Below are 21,794 nucleotides of genomic sequence, written 5' to 3'. Positions count from 1 at the left end.
TAATGAAAAATGGTCGAATGCCACGGGAATCGTCTGAAATTTGTAATGCCGAGTTGACTGTATAATATATATACAAAGGTAAATAGGTACTAGGTACATACCAACTAATGCGTTCTTTAAAAATATGTCTTAAGACAAATAAAATATACAATTCATTTTTGTACAGGTTGTTGTTTAATTTTGTTTAATTATTCTTAGTCGTCAACAGCATTGCCATCGATTACTATATTTTCTATTTAGTTTGTCGATTTCTATACGTTTTGTTTTCAATATTCATTAACCACTCATCACAATTATTATTATGTCTAGTCGTCTTGAACAAAAAACCTCCAGTATACTACGAAAAACTGTGTTATAAGAAAATACAACTTCCAACGACAATTAAACGTAAATAAAGCGTTCAATGCGTATTGCTTTTTAGTTTCACGACTCGGCGGCAGTAAAATAAATAAATTATATTTTAACAGTACGAAAACGACAAAAAAAAAAATTACTTTATTATTGTACCTAGTACATGCGTAATGTAATATGATATATTAATATAATATAGTAAATACAATAGGTACATAGTGATTCATTTTGACAGTAAACACAAATTAGCTTACTATTTTTTTAGGAATATTTCTTGCTTAATTGTAATTCAATAAAAACAATATTTTTGAAAATAATATATGATGTTGAAAATTGTTGAAAATAGCAAAAAAAAAATGTTATCTTAAGAACGTTTTTTTTTTTTTTTTTGACAACTATATCGTAAAATAGAATCATAATTCGTTTTTAGCGGTGTACGGTGTCTCACCTGCTGTACCGTACTACGTTATGCAATATAATATTATTATGTAGAAGGTATACCGCGGTAGGTTTGTTCAGGGTTTATGACGCGAAAAAGCGGAGACCGCCTAAACAACCACGACACTCTCACATAGCATTATGTAGTACAATCCTGTTCGGTGCGCTCATTATTTCATACATTTGAACAATATAAATTTTGGCAGTGTTATTATTATTATTATTATTGCACCATGCGCTTGTGACATTGGATACATTCGATAAACATATAGTCTCATGCGATTATGCGACTCGTGTGGTTTTATTGACGACCGTATTATGCGCATTAGATATATATGTACCTTTGCAAATGTAGTACTGTTGTCACCGTGTCTCGTTGTTATGCACGTCTTTTATGTTTGTATAAGTATTTTAACGGATTGTAAAAAAAAAAAAACAAAAATGAAACTAGAAAAACGTTTATTCTCCCGCGTGTGATGTGGTCGTAAAGAAAACCGATCCTACTGTAGAAAAATACTTATCTTTAACAATCCAGTTTATCTATATTTATGTTGAAACCCATCAGCCATTCGAACTATACATAATGCGGTGTGAAAAAATACTATTATTACTGAAAATGCATTTCGGTCCGATGATAAATAACTGGCATTTTTTAGTGCCGTACAATAAAACATTTTTCCGCGTCGCGCAATCATCATTATGATATAATTTTATGTATTTTCTTGAGTAAAAAAAAAAAAAATAATAATAAATAAAACTAACAAACCGAATAACTATTTAAATTATTTTATATTAATCGCACAGATTCTACGTAGTGTTTCGTAATCAGCCTTTTTAGTTTAAATTTTATTTTGTATTTTAATACCCACTTGCAACTCTTTGATGTTAATTTTATGAAGATGGACTGCTCAACTGTCTGAACGTATTTTCGTTTAACACTCGCAATTGTTTTCACGTCTACAGCTGTAACAAATGCGATGTTACGACTCGAGATCTCTAAAAATCTAATAAAAAAAAATGCGGTCACGTTAGTTCTACATTGCTCGAAGTTTTTGGCGGAATACGGTCGATAATATACTTATTATCTCCATACTAATATATTTATTGTACACCGTGATATAAAATATGATTTTGTTAATGATAGAAAATCATTGTACTATATAATAAAATTGTAATATACATCCGATTGGAAAAATATAAATATAATTTTATCTCTAGCCTCGTCGGCATCGAATTTGATCTACATAACAGCAAGTGTGTAAACAAACGCGCGTTACTGAACAAACATCAGATCATGCGTAGTTGATGATTTTCCGAAGACTGTAAGTGAGTATCATTTATAGTTCGTCTGATATTAATGAAACCAAGATAGCAGCGATTCGCTGAACAACAATATGTGCTTGAAAAAGTAAACAACAATTAATAGCTTTGAAAAAAAAAATCAATAAATAATATATTAACGTGAAATGGTTCAGCCACTTCTAAAGAAGTATTATTATAATGCAAACGTACCGAATAAGATAGAATGCGCGAGTTATGTCGTAATATATTAAAATATTAGGAGCATACGTATAATATTGATGGTGTATTCTCCATAGACGGTTAAAATTTGAAAAAATTTTTGTATTGGATTAGTGGTTGATCGGAATAAAAACAAAAAAAAAATATATGCCCATTTATAATAATAATAGTAGTATCTATTATTACTTTCAATAGTTGTTTGTGACTGTATTTGTTGTTTTCTTTTTCGTTCCAAAGCATAATTTGTGAAAAAATGTTATCGTCTATTCCTGAAACAATTCGATTAATATTATTTATGTTGTATTAACTTCTCAGAAATGAAACGATTTGGATCAGACGATATCCAGCTGTTAAAAGATGATTGTTCGTAGAATGTACAAATTGGAAGAAATTGATTAACTCCACTGAAAATAATCGTCAACTCGAAGGATAATTGAAAGCTGCAACTATCTGTGTTTTTAACACATTTAAAAAATGAACAACGACCTCATTCATATCATAGATTGTGCAGTGTGGTATTTATTTTAAAAATAATTATGTATTTAATCATACGTTTTTAAGTAGAAACCACGCTCCAATAATTCTATATAGTCATTGTCTAGATAGCAGGATAATATTAACCTAGTTTATTGCTTTTTTCAACTTTTTCAGAAATTTCTCAGAGCTGAAAGAAACGCTATCGATAGTTCAGTGAATAATACTCAGCTCTTAAATCCCAACAAGTGTTTTATAAAAGTTCTATTTAAAATTGATTTTTGATTCCATTGAATGTAGATCAATCATTGTTTTCAAATATGATAATATTATATTATTGATAAGCCGTTATTGTTTTCTCAGTATTGTCTCTACTTTTTCATTGATAAAATGTTCAAATTTAGATTTTTTAGGAATGCGTTTTCATACAGAGTTATCTATGTCACTTCAAAAACTATGGGCATTTTACAATTGGTATTTGTCAAATCATCAATTGATATTTTTGTTATATAATAACCAACTAACAAATTATACTATTCAGCCATTGATATTTTGATTAATGAAAACGCACAGTAAACGATTCAAACAAATAAATAAATAAAAATATATTACGCCAAGAGGATATATAGCAGTTCTAAGCCATGATTCATGTAAACATTTAAAACAAAATATAAAAATTACAAAAATTACCATAATTATTATACATTATACATTATACATTATTATACGTCGAGACGTATTGTTAAACAGTTAAAAATACACTACAACGTAGCTATATTGCCTATACAATGCGCCGTGCTATAAATGAAGTATACGAAAATTATTATGTAAGACCTTGCTACTTCAACTTATATGGTTAACTTAAGAGTTGTCGGATAAGGGGTTTGATAAAAAAAAAAAAAAAACAAGGTATCTATTATTAATTTAAAAATGTTTGTATGTATTTGTAATTTATAATTTGGAAATAAAACATTTTTTTCAGATGATAAATTAAAAACTGACTTTAATAACTAGAGTATTAAAGTGCATTTAGTTATATCTTATCGAATATATATGTAAATTATAGTAAGTTTCCAAACCATAATATAATTGTTATTTTTATAAATGTAATCCATTGTTCAAAGACGATTTCAAATTGTAACCTGTAACCAATGGTATTTGAATTACAAAAGAAAAACCAAAATACGTTTTCTTTGATCCAGATTCAGAGTAATATTCCCTATAGTTTTCAGATTTGTCAGTAGTTTTCTTACGCGCAGAAAAACGGTAGTGAAAACCAAAAAGTGACCTTTTTAAAGTACTCACATAATGAATTTTTTATCTTAAAAGTTGCGACATTAAAGTTTTAGAGTACCAACTCATTCTTACTGGAAGCGAGCATATACATAAAAAATAAATATAATATTAATAAAACAATTCATTTCTCAGCCCGTTGAGGATTTACAATTTCATCAAGAGTTTGTAAATCATTTATGTTATCGATGGAAGATAGATGGATTGTAATTTCATGATTGTATTAACTAATTAAGTTATCAAACAATTACTGTAACAACTAACAATTTGAGATAAAATATTTTATCTGTTTTTCTATACATAAAAAAAAGGAAATTTAATAAAAATCAAAATACTTAATTGTTAAAATTTATTTTCACAGTTTCCTACAGAAAATATTAAAATATACTATCTGCTTATATAATAACTATACTGTGTCTAGCAAAATTAAAATTTAATTTCATCAAGGCGTATTTTTGTACACTGCATTAATATGTCATTATGGTTTTATTATTTAAGTGATTTAATAGATGATTGCTAATAATTAAATGAATAGTTCCCAATTGTTCAAAAATAGTTTTGAAATAAATATGAATAACGATTGTGTCTCTTATTATTATTCAGGTTTGGGGATGAAAAAGCTGTCTGGTACCGCGTAGTTATTAATTACTAAGTTAAACGAGATATCCTTTCTCGTCTCGCATTCATCGCTGATCTATGTTCAATATATCCACAGCAGTCGACATCATTCATCCCACGTTTGTCCGTGTCGTCAAGAGCCATCGTCACGCATACAAATATATTATTTAATAGTATTTGTATGAATTTTTTTTACTTGTATTACACAAAAAACTATGATAACATTTATAACTATTAATTTTAGTTAATAATTACCATCTGTTAATTAGTTATTGGCGTTATTATCAACAATTTATTATTATGTTTTACATTTGAAGAAAATGTTTAGCTATTGTTTAACATAAAAATATAATTGTATATATACTAGGTAATAACAGTAAACTTTACTAGTGTGGATGCGGTATTTTAATTTTTTAATTTGCAGTTTTTTTTTTTTTTTTTTACCTGGTGTTTCCATGCGTAGTCATTTTTGGACTAAAAAAAAATATGTAGTTTGTGTTTAATTTAAAATCAATTATAATGCTACATTTAATTTAATCGTTAATTATTTCGTTAAAATCATTATCAGTTTCTTAAAAATTGTAATACCGTAGTTTTTTTTTTTAAAATAATCAAGTATATGATCCAAAATATACATGATCGCTAAAGCTTAAGCTGATTTAATAATAACATAACTCGGGCCAACTGATCGAAATCGATAAATATTTTCGTTCAGCGTGATTAAAGTATTATACAAACCGGTCATGTTCATCGGCATCGACTGATATGCTCTTTGTTTTAGTGTAAACCAGGTTTTACAGGATTTAAGCTCGTTTTAATACGACCACTGCTGTTTGCGTGTAATTAATGATTAAACTGATTGGACCATTCTGATAAATTCAATAATAATTACTGTGTATGTTAAAATATAAAAACGAAAATGTCAAAACGCTAATAAATGCTGGGCCGAATTTAGCTTATTTAGCGACAAGTGTAAGAATTACTTTAGCATTCCTCCTTTTTAAACATATTATTAACAACAGTATTAAAACCGCACTATAAAATGTATTTATTTTCTTCTACCTAGTAATTAGCCTCACCACCGTTTTATAAAATTTTAATTTTACCGCCTCTAGTGCGACCTTTTAATTTTGACGCTCTTTATGACCGTCACATGCGTCGATCGTGTTTAAAGCTGTGAGATCTAAAATGTTAAATCGAATTTCCTACACATTTTACCTTTTAATTTTTAATCTATCGTAAACAAATATTAATAATCAATTCCACAAACAACAACGTTATCTCTATTCACTGGTATTATAGATAAGTGTGAATAATTATTCTCAAATATAGTCACACCACGTCGTAAGTTTCCAGTAGCAGCTATGGACGTATCCAACGTGAATAATGCAATCAGACTGAATATTACGGTAAAATAACGATGCTACGCTCGCATGTATTATCACCGTTTTACAAAGAAATAATGTACAATTTTTGTTCAACAATTCTAATTTCGTGTAATAATGTTTAACGGCATAGAGGCTCGAGAGAATAAATATTAACTTATCATCGAAGTTTAATGTAAGTATATACATTACTCATCCATATCTCGTGGATTAATTTTTAAACAATTTGAAAATGTCTCACAACTCGCTTCAAAAAAATATTGTGAAAAACCCATAAAAAATTCACAAATAACATTCTTACTTTTAAATTTGATAATAATATGTACATCAATCCTATCTATTAGATTTCATCATACGTTAAATCGGAACTGCTGCACATACATCTTTCATATTATACCTACGTCCGTATGTGGGTGTGATTTCGTCACGAAACACCGCAATCGAGTGTCTTCACCAGAATACGGAAAGGCGCGCAGACGACGATGAGGCGAGTAGAAAAAAACCAGCTCGTTCAGTGGGACCAAAAGCAATCGCGTGACGGCCAAGACAAATAAAAATATTCGCACGGTGCAATTAAATTAGTAAGACTCAGTGCTTACGCATTAAAATTTACAATAACTTTTATTAATTTCATGTCGCAGAAAAGCGCAATATTGTGGTCGTAGCCTAACGTTATGAGTGTTTGTTTACGACTGGAACACGATGTATAGTGCTGTATATTGGTACTATAGAAGCGCACACTTTTTTTGTTTAATTTTAATTTATCTGTTAGAGACGTTGAGCACATTTTTAAGAGCCGTGCACACCTTCAAGTACTCTCTACCTTGTTTGTAGAAAATCAGCCAAAAATAAAAATAAATTTACTCTTTTTACAGTCACTTTTCGCGTTTGCCAAATAATTATAATAAAACTGGTCTCGGTCACCCCACGTGTACCTATAACGTGATTAAAGGGGGGAAAACACAACGAATGGTACACCTACAGTGTATAATAATCACACGAATGTCATTTAGCTATAGTCTCTGATTTTATTCAATAGTTTCATTTTTGGAGTGAAAAGAGTTTGTTGCCATTGTTCGAGCCGAAAATGTTTCGCGGCCAACATTTGAAAATTATCAACACTAGCATTGCGATTGCTATATGCTAATAACACCGACGTATCTTGTGTTTCTTATCTTCCTTTATCCGTTCTCCTCGATCTCCTAGTTTTTAGTATCCTTATAAATTATTATCATATTTATTATTATTATTATTATTATTATTATTATGCATGTTGCATAACGTATTCCATTGTTTTTGGTCATTTGTAATTAGGTGTTATCATATATTTTATTACGCTCTTGTTGTATCTGTTGTATTATCTGTTAGCAGCCAACGCCTTTATTGTTATTATTTGTTATACACTTTTCGTCATTTTCGTATACTCACAGCTATTTTATATAATATATATATATTAATTGTGAAGTTTTTCTAGCTTTGCCATTGCGGCACAAACCAATTATGCTCTTATATACTTGATGTGTGCTACTGCAGCCATACAAATAATTCAGTGTTTAGTGCGTTAGTACTGTCACGTATATACTTATTGTTTATTATTATTATTTGGTATGATTGTTAATAAAATATTATCACAGTTACACTCTTTTTTATGAGATTTATTATATTATTGAGTGGGTCATTTTCACCACTTTATGTTTTCTGGAAATAGTGACCGTATTTGTTCGCCAACACACGTATGAGGTATGCGAGAGACCACCCAGGTCATCAAACGAATCTTCCAGCGTCAGACTAAGAAACAATAATGATGGATATGTCCACCAGAACTCTGAAAACTTGTATTAGAGGCTGCTCAGGTCTTTGAGAACGCGCCGATTCACATGGCTTAGTTTTAATTTTATTAAGTGAATTTAAAGATCTCTCCAATATTGTCATTTGTACCTTGTAATCAATGTGCCAAACCAAATCGACCACAAGGCACCTCTTTAAAATATATTAAATATATAAATGAATCATAAAATATAGGTTTGCTGTAAAATTGAATTTTCAGTGTCGTGTTTATTTATGGTAAATTCTCTAAATAGAAACATATACCTACACACGGCTAATAGTTTTTTTGCTTAACTATTCCTTCATTTTATATTAAATCGAGAAATAAATAAATATCATATAATTTCGATGTAATATGACGATCAAAAGATTTATTTCTATTGTTTTTCATCTCATCGTTTTACTTAAACACTATATTATTTTACACTAAAAACAAATTTACAATTGTTATAGAACTTGCAATCCTTAAAATAATTCGTCAGACGTGATGGGTTTACCATTTATGTTATTGTGTTGAAACAAAAGCATTAACATATTTGGTTTGACGAATTATAATAATTGTTTCAGGAACACAATGGAAAAATCTCTACTGAGAATTGGTTTTGTAAACTAATTTATAATACCACAACTATAGTCAAACTTTTAGCAGTAAAATGTCGACATGTGGCCCACCCTAATCAGTGGTGCATCGTGTATGATGTACGCGTATAATATAATATGACTGTTCAATACATCCGAGTTATGACATATTTTTATTGTGTGTTTGATTTTTTTTTTCAATTTTGTTAACTTGAAAAATATAAAAAAACACATGGTAAATTTATTTTTTACAAGTCTGACATATTATTATAACTAGACTAGTAGAAAAAAGTATAATACGATTAAAATATAATACACTTTACTAAATAAATATTGTACGTAATTAATTGAATGTAACGTTTAATTCAAATTTAAAAATGGGTATATTTTATGACAAAAGACATATATTAATTGTTAAATATCAACCGTCAATATGTAATCTAAAAGCAAATATTTTGCTTATTCCTTCGCTTACATATTTCTATGCACATAGATGGATGTAATATTTTTAGCAATGCACCACATTATAATATAATACCTAAAATCACATTATACAACACAATATAGTTATATAGTAATATAGCAACACAATTGTTACTTTATGTAATGTATGTTGTTAAGGTACCTTTAATCCACAGTGAAACATAATTATTAATTATGAATCAAAACAATTTGGTCTCCAATATCAACTGCAAAAATTGTTTTAGAATCACATCTCATTTGAAATTTGATTTTTTTTTAGCACTAGTAAAATTAAACATAACGCAAATATAGTGTTATATTTATTGTATCTTGTAACATTGAGGTTTAAACCCTTACATTCGAGAGTAACGTATAATAATAATATATAAAGTATAGATAAAATCATATTATAATATATCACCGATAAGGTCAATTTTTTAGCCACTATGCACTCGTGTCCACCACAGAACTTTACTCTTATGTATGATATGTACTTGACCTAAAACTTAACGCATTTTATTTTTACGATATTTGTTTTATGATACTACCTTTATTTCCCTTGTTCAAATGCTTTAACCATATAGTGAGCAAGTTTCAACATACCCCGTAAATTATTTAATCATATTAAAATTTAAAACACATTATTGTGGGTCATATTATACTGAATTTTTTTTTTAAATATGAAAATTGTTTAATGTGTCCATTAGAGACAATTATATACGGCAGTGTGTTACGATTCACATCCACTATGTATAGTATAAATAAATAACAATAATGTATTCTGTTCCTGTGCAATATAAATCGGAAACGCACTATGTACACTAATAGACTATTAGTAGGTACATAATAAGTATTGTGTGATATGTAAATTATGTACTTACATAGTATAATTACGAAAAATCTGCTGACTTTTTTTAATTGATTTGTTTAAGTTACGAACTGTTAAGAAATAAATAAATTTAAAAACTATAATATATTATTACATTAAACTAAAAAAGTCCTTAATATTATGTTTATTAGGTAATTTAATTGTAACATATAATTACTATTATGATTATTAATACTTGTATGTACTTTATAATACTTATCATTCACATTTGATTACTGAAAATAATTTAATATTTTCAGTTGACGAGGACCAATAACAATAATACCTTAAATTTAAGCAATATAATTCCATCTCTTTATTTAGATCTAAATAATTAAAAAACAATTTAATTTGTTTAAGTATTTTGTGTCAAATATTACAATATTAAATTTAGAAGAAACGCGCAATATGTCAATGTCTGAGTAAATAATTCCTAAATGGGCTAATTAATATAATTATACATATAAAAAAGGCGAAAGAATACGATCAATAAAAATTTTAACAAAACATTAAGCTAAATATAAAATACATTCTTAGCCAAAAATAAATTGTAAATCAAAAGCATCAACCAAGTACATAAAAACTTCTTTTTAAAATAATATTTACTTGAAAACATATTTATTACGTGATCGTCTTTTTTGATTTAAGTAAAAGATATACTATACTTATGATTAAAAGGCAAATTTACCCCCTGAATATTTAATAAAATAAACTAGATCATAATTTTTTTGATACATTATAAAACTTATTATTTAATTTTTAAAAATAAAACAATTTTGTATCATGTTACACGCAAAGTTAGATTTAAATAAGTACCTAATAAAACTTTAGAAGTCTAATGTATTTAAGACAATTGAAATAAATACAATTAAATAAAAAAAAATCAATTAATAAATTTAAGTCTAAAATTTATATATACCTAATGGATGTTTAGATTAGTTCATGGAAGTCTGCAGTTTGAAGTAAAAAGCAAATCTTAGAAAATCATTATTGTTGACACAATAATATAATTAGGTGGAGCTAAAATATAAAAGCATTATTAAATTAACAAAAAGAAAACCACTAATAGGTAGATACTGGTAATTACATTTTGATAATTGCATCAATGGTTTTTATAGTTATTGGTACTGGACTTGTATGCAATAGTGTAATTGGTAGATACTTACGAGTATATAGTATATAGTATATTAATTGTTATTTTATTAAAATATTACTAATTATATTTGTCGTTTATAATATTTAAAAACATAATTAGATTTTATATGTAAATAAATATATGAGTAATAAGAAAAAAATTAATGAATACTAATAAAATTTAAAACATACCGAAATTACCATTACAGAGTTTCTTTTTTCCAAAACACTTTTTTATTAATATTTTACAAAATTATTTGTTCTTTAGCTTGTAGCAAATGTTGACCCTAATAATTATTTAATATTTAATTATTTATGTTTCACCAAGTGTACCTTAAATTGAATATAATTAAAATAATTTTTAACTAAAAATCTTATAGATGTATTTTGATTTATATTTAAAAAATTGTACTTTGAATGGTTATTAAAATTTAATATATACATATAATATCCTCCAATTATTAAAGTGTGGATGTATCCTATGAAAGTAAACATTTTAAATCTCGATAATAATATGGATATTCAAAAAACCGTACAATTTTTACACATTTCAATATTATGAATAGTGTTATAATATAGGTAAATATATCATATTATAAGCTGTAATATTTGAATCAAAATATTGTACATACACAGAAAATTAAAAAACCAACAAGATCAGCACAACCAATTAATAAATCCATTCATTCATTTTCCAATCGTAACGTAGACAAATCTAAGTTCCTCTGTACAGAATTATTCACCAATAGCACGCTCACCCCTTTTTTCTTGTTCAATCATTTAGTTATTAATAATCTCTGCATACTTAAAATGTTTAAATATACTTTTTAAACATTTTATTTTAATACTTTTGAAATTGTTTTATAATATTAAGGAGTGTAGTGTGTACACATAAACTTCTGTTTTTCAAATAACAATGCTCCTTTAATACTGTAAATTATTTATTTTATATTATTAATTTTTCGTATAAATATTAAGTATATTTTCTTATAAAAAAAGGAATTATAACGTATTTTACGTCGTCCGGTATATATTGCCAATCAGTAAGTAAAACACTTGGTTTTTCTACCGCGCGTCTTGTATTTTATTTTCATTATTAGGTACGTGTTTTACGAAATACAAGTTATTACCAAAAATAAAACATAGAAAAACTTTTCAGACACTTTAAATTACAATTTTCACTTGATAAACTCGTTGAAAAATATTCCATTACATCATTATGTGTTATAATAACACGATAAAAATATCGAAAACGTTATATTTTACATTAAAATCACGTCGTAACGTCTCATTTGTAACATACACTTTGACAAGTTTACATGATATAATGTATAACAATATATTATAAAATTGTACAGAAAATATGTGTGTGGCGTATCGTGGTATAATAATATAACGCAGCACTTTGAATATAGTTAGTGCAGAACAGTATATTATAATATACACAGTGGTTCGCTTACACGGCGTCATTATTTAACGATACAGACGCCTCACAATGTACTCGTACAGGTTGTAAGATTTTTTTGCGATTAAACAACGAAAAACACATTTCAGATCGATCTTGTAAAATGTATTAGGACCGTCAAAACATAATAATAATATTATGACCGTCATAATATGACGTATTATGCTATAGGTATAATGGCAATGAAGAATCATAACACAATCGTCCATACTTTCTCATCCCGAGTAATATTGCATTTTACATTATACAATTCGATCCTATCCGGTATCTACAATTCGAAAATCTAGCCCTTTTGAAAATATCATTTTTACATATTAATTTGATCTCATTACAAAATATCATCAATGAAAAAACAAACATTTTTCATTGTTTTTAATCGTTATTGTTTCTTAAGTTTTTTGATTGACAACAAACATTCAATACATAGCTTCAGTCACCCATCGACAATTTTCTAATAAAAAAAGACAAGCTACTCAAATTTCTTAACTGTAGTATTCAACTGACTGTCAAGTGCAACTTAAATTAATGCCACAATCTCCAGATAGAGTGAGTGAAATTCTCTGTCCAACACATCTATACAAAACTCGTAAGTTCGGGATTAAATACAATTCTTAAAAAAAAAAAAAATCAAATTTGCTTAACAAAATATGAACTCTATTAATTTGTATATATATCTTAATGTATTATCTGTTATACATTTATAGTACAAGTCAAATGTTAAACTAATGTCTATAGCTGCTAAGTTGATAGGTATTTATTTAGTAATAATAAAGAAAAAAATAGATTCTAATTTTTTAACAATTATTAAAATACATTACCTACTGTTGGTGTGCAATATTTTTCTCGATACCAAAGAGAAACTTGTGAATAGAAAATTGATTTATTTCTGATAAATAATATATTACTTTGTGTAGTGTAATTTGTATATAAATAAAACCAATATTCTGCAGGTGGGTTTCAACTTCTTTTTTGCAACAACAAAAGATGAAAATAAACAACATATATATATAATAATCCAACTCCTCAATAAGCGAATTGTAAGTACGCCTCTGAATTCGACTAATGTTAAAAAGCTTCAAATTAATATCATAGTTGGACATTTCTAAGTATCAATTATATCGTCTTGTTTATACAAATATATATATACCTAAATAAATTGTTATAAATTGACAAAAAAAAAAAAAAATGATCATTAATTTATTGAATAGACTGAATGTACACAATTTATTATCAAAATAAATTAAATAATAAAAAAATAAAATAAACTATTTGGTCTGTAATTCATAAAATGTTCTTTTATAGTTTTAAATTACATGACAATATTATTACATTTTTAAAACTCAGTTAACAATAATAAAATGGTCTGGATAAGGTATAGTATTAAAAGTGAAAAAGTAGGTAACCGTATAATATAATAATATAAGTATAGGTACACTATACATACAAGTTTCAAATAAAAATTAAAAATATTTTTCAATGACAACAAAACAACTTAAATCGTTATCTATCGTTTCAATATCGAATTAAATCTAAATTTGAGCTTACTTATGTAATAAAAAAATTGTGTTCATATATTTTTAAATTTTATTGGTTCAGTATTTAATCATAATGAAAAATGCATTTAAAATTCAAACTAAAATGTAAAATGCACATAAAAGAATATCAATACCATATTATTATATTATATTTTCGAGTTTTTTTCAATTAGTATATTATAAAAACTTAAGAAAAAAAAAGTATTAAATTCTCAACATTAACCAAATAAAAACTGTAAATTTTTTTAAAAATTTGTTAAAATTTTTTTTTCATATATCTATAAATAAATAAAAAAAAAATTTCAATAATAAATGGTAATCAATGTTTTATATTTAATGTTAAACAAAAACAAAAAAAAAGTGTCCTTTATTTTTGTTTTTTTCCCCGATAATTATGAAAAATATTGAATATTTTTACCTTTTAAAAATACCAATTAGATCCAATTTTCTAAAATAATTCACTACCTAAATTGAAATTCAAATATTTTCTACTTTTTATGTATCTGACATACAAATCGAAACACACACATTGATTGTTTAAACAATCAATATGTCACTTCACTCAGAATTTAAAACTACGTAGGGCTTTTATACATTTCTTTGACATTTTTAGTTTTGTTATTTTTATCTTAAGCATCACAATATTAGTGAAAACTATTCTTAACCACTTTTGTCTACGTTGGATTTTCAATCAATAGAAATGCTACGAACAACTTTTAAAGGTACTTTATTGGTCAATAAAATGTTAACTGAAAACTTACAGTTAAGTTCACAATTTAACCAAATGGAAGTACAGATTCAATACTAAACGCATGTAGGTTAACTTCAGTGAAAGTGGTTGAATGGTTAAATCAATGATAAATAGGTAATTATTATATCTAAAATAAAATAATGTGATAAAGCAATACAGCATGAATTAGGTTTTAATTCTGATTTTGTAATAGATTTATACTTAGTATGTTGTAAATTTGATAATAGTATGGTTAGTTAGGTAATTTAATGCAATATTGACATTAAAATCACATTACTTATTTTTTAAATTGAATAAAATATAAATTAGTACGTATTACAGTAAAATATTATTTTAAATAAATGTTAAATCGATATTTGTGACAGTGTATAAAAAAAAAAATGTATACTTTTTAGAATTATTATAAAAATATAGTTATAACAATATTATCATTGAATTAAAACCATATTCACTTCGCTTCAATCATGTTTTATTTATCATGTGTTCATGTTTGCTAAATATTTGATGGCTTACATTTGTTTTATTTCAGACTATATTCTACAACACGTTATATTGCATTCAGATGGTTCAAAATAAAATATGATAACTAAAAAGAACACATAATAAGTACTTAGGTAAAGACGATAAACCATAATATTTCATATAGTAATCATTTATTACCGAAATATTGTCGTTACTCAATACAAGGGATGAAATATTATTCATGTTTTGAACCTGTAGTGATAAGATATTATGACTATTGTCTGATGCCTGCAGGTATGTCAAAAATAAATAATATATATATAGTTGCTATTATATTAAGTACATAACGACAATTCTCATTGACGCTCCATTATTTTTATCGGCAAGATAAAAAAAGTAAATACTTCGTTATTTTAAGATCTGTTTTTATAAAATATAAATTACATATTCATCTAGATAAATGTATTGTATTATTTTATATTATAATGTTTAACTTAAAAGTATTATTCAAAAATAAATTATCAATTTTTCACTGTGTAATTTTTCGCAGTGTATTATATTTTATTAATTTTATTAGTAGAAGAATGGCATATTAAATTGTATTTTACGAGTAATTAGAAAATAAAGGAAAGTTGACGGAGAAAAAAATCAGAAAAAAAAGTTCGTAAAAATCATTTGAAGTTATGAATAAAAAAAACTTTTATAAAATTAATCTCAATATATAGTTCCGCAGTTACTATTCTACTTACTTTTAACGATAGTTTAAAAGTAACAAAAGTGGAATAACATTTTTAACTATATAATATTATTATTTTCTACGAAATAACATATTAAATTCTTTTTATTCTCTGTCTCGGAGTGTTGCATTATTAGTGCTTTATATATAAGTATTCATTTTATAATTGACTGATTTTCACGTGGTTTAACTTATTTCAAAAATCGAAACAAATTGTTTAAATAAATGAAAAAACAGTAAACATTTCAAAAATAAATAAAATAAATACAACGATAACGCTACCTATAATACCTACCACCGTCTAACTCGTCCATGAAAATGAATAAAACAAAGCAAAACATCGTAGTTAAAAATATCACGAGACAATACGTGTCAACTTATTTTTCAAGGTAGAGTAGCCAGACATTTTATAATATTTTCTGATAAAATTCTAACGCTACGTTTAAATCAGTTAAAATATTAACCACAGTTATAAGTCATTACACTGCACAAACAGCGATTCGTGTTGTTAATCGTCGTAGTCGACCGTATAGTGCACGCAAACGGCCGTCTGGAATTTTCTGTGATGCACTCACCTCCATTAGCATTATAATATTATTATTTATTAGTGTTTCCTTGTCATGAGTTAATTTTGTTGGCTCGTGTAGTACACAACAATGGAACACAATACGAAACGTTCATACTATAGCATAATGAAAATATTATTGTATTGCTGAAAATTGTAAATTATTATTATTTCTGTATTTCACCGTTTATCTATAATATATAATGTATATTGTAAGTAAATAGATTTTTTTTCATAATAACCACTGGTTGTTAAATACATACATGAAAAAGCAACATTAATTATTTTTTATAAGCCATCATTATAATGTGGCATCATAATATATTATTTAATATATTCCAATATATACCCATACCTAGAGATGTAAGCTTGAACATTTTCAACTTTTGAAAATGTTAGTATAATTTTAGTTAATTGTAATAATAAACTACAACTGGGTAGTTATTTAACATTAATTAAGGAATGGTAAAAATTATTGAAATTTTTACTACATATCCATCAGCATCGGTCAAGGTACCTACTATGAATGTATGCATATTTAAACCAACAGCCTAATACAATAATTGTAAATAATGTCCCAATTTTCATCACAATTTTTTTTTTTTGACAACAGTTAGTTATTTTTTTTTTATTAGACATAATATAACATTAAAATAGACAATACTACAATCAATTAGACACTAGTATACACAGACAGTATAATGGATGGCATCTTACGAGTACGAAAGACGGCAATAGAAAATATTATGATAAACGACACTCGTGAATCGACGAATCGACCGACTTACGACAGGACTACGATACTACGTCTATGTCGTATACGTATTGACTATTGACTGTTGAATGGTGATTGGTGTGTGTCTGTGTGAAGACTGAGGAAGATGTCGATCCAGGAAATTGACGAATATTTTATAATATAGATAACTGAATATAAATAATAATAGCGTAATTCCTAGATATGTGTTTAGATAAAAAAAATATATACCATATAAAAAATATACCATAAGTACACAGTGGCACAGTTTATAAGAATAATAAACTGAATATTATAAATTATAATCATAAGATATGAGAACATATTATTATTCCGTGGAAATTTATTATAGTTGATTATTTATATATTTTTAAGAAAAACAAATTAAAATGTATATTATGCTGTGGTACCTATAATAGAAATCGTTGTAAATACCGAAAGAAAGGTCATAGGGGATCTATCCCTTTAATCACCAACTATTTTACCGGGAGTTACCCATTTACGCCATATGGATGCTAACCCTCTTTTTTAAAAATATTAATGATTTTATTATTCAAATTCTGATTTTTGGATTTTTTAAATAGTTGACATAACATAAAATATTGTTCGATATAAATTGGTTTTTGTCATACTTGGACTATTTTTACAAATATAAATTTATTGGTAGTTTATTACTAATGTTTCTAAAATTTTAAATTGATTAGCTTCTATTATTTTCCACTAAATCTAAACCTATTATTCTTAGTAAGTGCACAATTACTGCTCGTTCAAATTTTGATTTTGGTATTTTAAAATTTAAAAAAAAAAGTATCTGCTAAATAATTTAAAATAAAAAGAGGGAGTTATTGTTTAAAAAACGGAAGTTTATATCTCTACAAACCACTGTTTAAGTAGCTAATAAAAAACAAAATCACAAGAATTTGAAAATATGATTTTTTAACATAGGTATTTAAATCCAAAAAACAGATTTTGAATGACTGGATTATTGAAGAAAATAAACGTTAAGTATGATCGGCAAATTATTTTGTATACCTACTACACGTATTGGACGTTATATTAAATACGTGTGTGAAATATTTTTTTGATTATAGCAGAGCAGTTCTAGATTTTTTTTTTTGTTCATCCAATAAGACGGGTCCCGCCAATACATGTCAGTCTTGTTTGTTGTCTACCTATGTACGTGCTGAAAAAACAATCCAATTTCGTCGTAAAATCAAAACAACTGAGTTACATTTTTCGTAAAAAAGCCAATGTTTTATTATTTAATTTTAAATAATACCTAGAATTAAGTAGGTAGCAAATTTATTCGTTTTGGTGACGTACTGTTTTAACGTGACTCTTGTACGTTATAATACGATTATTTAATACGAACGAAAATACACTGTAAAATTATAGGTATGAGAAATCTCAAATTTCCAACGAATGGTGACGCAAAGCAGATAAAATAATACCTGTAAATATATTATATGTCTTAAACTCAAATAAAACTGAATCTCTTGTCTTAAAAAGAGATGATTTAGATAGATTAATTGATTAATAAAAGGTTTTTGACAACAATTTTATTGAAAATATTGATATGTTGTCCAATTTTTGTCAAGTCCTTTTGAATAATATTTTATTATTAATGTTAATGGGTTTTCAATTTAAAATGTATAATTATACACACACACACACACACACACACACACATATATATATATATATATTTTAATGTTTAAGTAGCATTTAAACTCACAAATTATGACAAAAAAAGAATGGTCATTAAATAATTAGCAAATAATTATCGATATTTGGGTAAGTTTATGTCAGAATTATTACAAAATATTACATTAATTAATAATTATTTAGACATTTTGTTTGTATTTGTTTGAAATATTATAACCATATTTAATGTTAAATATTTTTTTTTTATCTCTTATTTGTATTTGGTATATATTTTTAAATTAACTTACTTATAATATCTATAATCTATAATAACTAATTAATTAAATTTCCATTTATCATAAAAAAGTTGATAATGTTTTCGAAAATTCAATTTAAACTATAAAACAATAATATGAACTTTATTTACAAAATTAAAAAAATATTGTAGTTAAGATACATAATACTTAATATACGTTTTAAAACTGTAGGTACTTATACCTATATATTTTAATAGGTTATTAACTAAAGTTAAATGTTATAAACATTTTTTTAGCTAAGATATAATTACATTTTTAAATTTTGTCCAAGGATTCAAGTTTGCTTTTACAAAAAATTTAAATTCCTTTCTAAGACCTCCTTAATTAAATAAAAGATTTTTTTTATTTTAAGCTTAATAATACATATTGTATAATATCTAAAACATCGAAATAGTAACACAGATCCAAAAATAGAATAGAATTCTGGTATTATAGCAATATAAAGTGCATCATGAAAAATAAAGATTCACTTTCGTAATCAACACTTTGTACCAGAATAAGTTCTCTAACATATTTTTTTAATAAAATGTTTTTACTACGGAGCTTTCATAGTATATTTAGTTTTAATATAATTTAATAAGGATATTGTAATATTCGTTGAGGCTAAAATTCAACATTTCTACAATAGTAGTTATGAATCATTTTAGTTTTTACACGTACAAAAAAAATTCGTCTTACGATTCTTAACATTTGCACATTAAGTAATAAAATCATTAATTTTATTTAATTAAATTAAATATATTATATAATAATTCTTTGATACATACGTATGTTTAAAAAATTTACAATAATTACAAAGAATAATAGTTTTATGTATGTAATAATTCTATAATTAAACATCTATGATTTAATATTTTAATGTCACATCACTCTTGAAAATAATTCTTGAAAAATCCAATAATATCTGCTATAGTTTATTTTAAAACTATTTTAATTTATCTTTAAATGTAATATTTATCAAATGTAGATAAATTAATATTATGTATAAATCTAAACCAAAATTTAACTAATAGTAATCTCAAATATAGTAATCTCAAACTAATTTTACGTTTCTTCATTGTATTGCATTATTAGGAAAAATACATATTCCTAATAAGATAATTAACTTTACAAATATTACGTAACTGTCAATGTTAATATTCTTAAAACAATATTTTTTTTATATTTACATGAAATTGTTATCAAACCAAGCAATTAAACAGAATATTTATTGATTATTATTATTACTTATAAATAACATATAATGATAAAATTCTATCTTTTAGTTTTAGTTTTTATTACATTTACTATAATTCAACTTTTAGTTAATTAGTTGCATTTAAAGCACATCATAACCACAGAAAACGTGTAGGCGTCATTCTAAATCAAATATAAAACATTATAGAAAATATTACTCTAGATTGGTAATTTAGTTATTAATTGATTTCATATATTTATGAAAATTAATCAACCGTTATTTTTTTAACAATTGTCTATATTATTTAACCAAATATAAACTTAAGCAAATAGCGAAGTAATCGTATAAAACAAAAAACGTTCACCCAATGTTATATTATGCTATACAAATATTTTTTAGATTGATCACTTGGTTTTATAAAATAATATTAAATTTAATGTAGGTAGGTAATCGTAGAATTTTATTTTTATTATATTCGGATAATAGACGATATCTATTCATATTTTATACGAGATATTCATAAAATATTGATTTAATAAATTTTAAATTTTAAACTATTTTTCAATAACTACCGATTAATTAATGATACTTACCTTAGTATAATATTACGGTACAGATTATTTGAAATAATTCTCCAACAGCCCGTTGAAGTCCAGTAGACGCGTTAGAGTCAACATGTGTCTGTCCTGATACTGAAGAGCACTTAAAAAGCTTAGGCGCCGGCAAACCGTAGCATACCCCAAAAAACCGTTCCACTCCCACTCGTACCATGGAAACGCTCTACGCCTGCCCCGCCGTTGAGAATAAAATAATATTATACACCTATGTATAAATATATATATTATATATATACGTATATATATAATATACCTATATATCAATTTTTTTCACAAAACTCATAATCAAATTTATCACATCGAAATGCATTTCTAATGTGATGTTAAAATGTATTATCATCAAATTATTTATTTAAAATTTAAAATTACCTTAATATAAGTATCGAGTCCGCAACAATTCATAATAAAATATTGTTAAAGTATTATAAGTTATAGCATTTTTTATTTGATACCCTATTAATATGTGCGGCAGGGGCGCCGAATACAGGGGGGCTCGGGGGCTACAGCCCCCCTCATAACTTTGCTGTAGTGTAGCTCTAATACGAAATAATTTATGTAAAACTTCAGTACAAGTGTTTATAAAATAATTAGCCCTCCATAATATTTTCAAAACTTGGTGCCTATGATGTGCGGTATTTATATAAATTATATAGAAAAAAAAATATTTTCATGAATAATTGTAGTCATTTTCAAATATTATGTTAATTTAAAAGAAAATAAACATGTAGGTATTGTTGGAGATTAGTTTTTAGTTATTTATAAATAAATTTAGCAAATAATATATACAAAAATCTAATAAAAAATTAACATTTTGTATCTTT

The 21,794-nt window shown here is 25.7% G+C and overlaps 1 protein-coding gene across 3 annotated transcripts in view; it reads right to left on the bottom strand.

The window, feature by feature from the left end:
- Positions 1-21,044, bottom strand: part of LOC114119612 (calcitonin gene-related peptide type 1 receptor-like) — a 98,867-nt gene extending 77,823 nt beyond the window's left edge. For all 3 annotated transcript variants that reach the window (XM_050207784.1, XM_050207761.1, XM_050207769.1), the window contains exon 1: positions 20,950-21,044. The gene's annotated coding sequence lies outside the window, so the exon portion shown is untranslated. The remainder of the gene's footprint in view (positions 1-20,949) is intronic.
- Between the last annotated feature and the right edge of the window lie 750 nt (positions 21,045-21,794).

Source organism: Aphis gossypii, chromosome 1 (genome assembly GCF_020184175.1).
Source record: "Aphis gossypii isolate Hap1 chromosome 1, ASM2018417v2, whole genome shotgun sequence".
Classification (NCBI taxonomy): Eukaryota; Metazoa; Arthropoda; class Insecta; order Hemiptera; family Aphididae; genus Aphis; species Aphis gossypii.
Note: the sequence above shows the minus strand (reverse complement) of the source record. Positions and strands in the feature narration are given on the sequence as shown.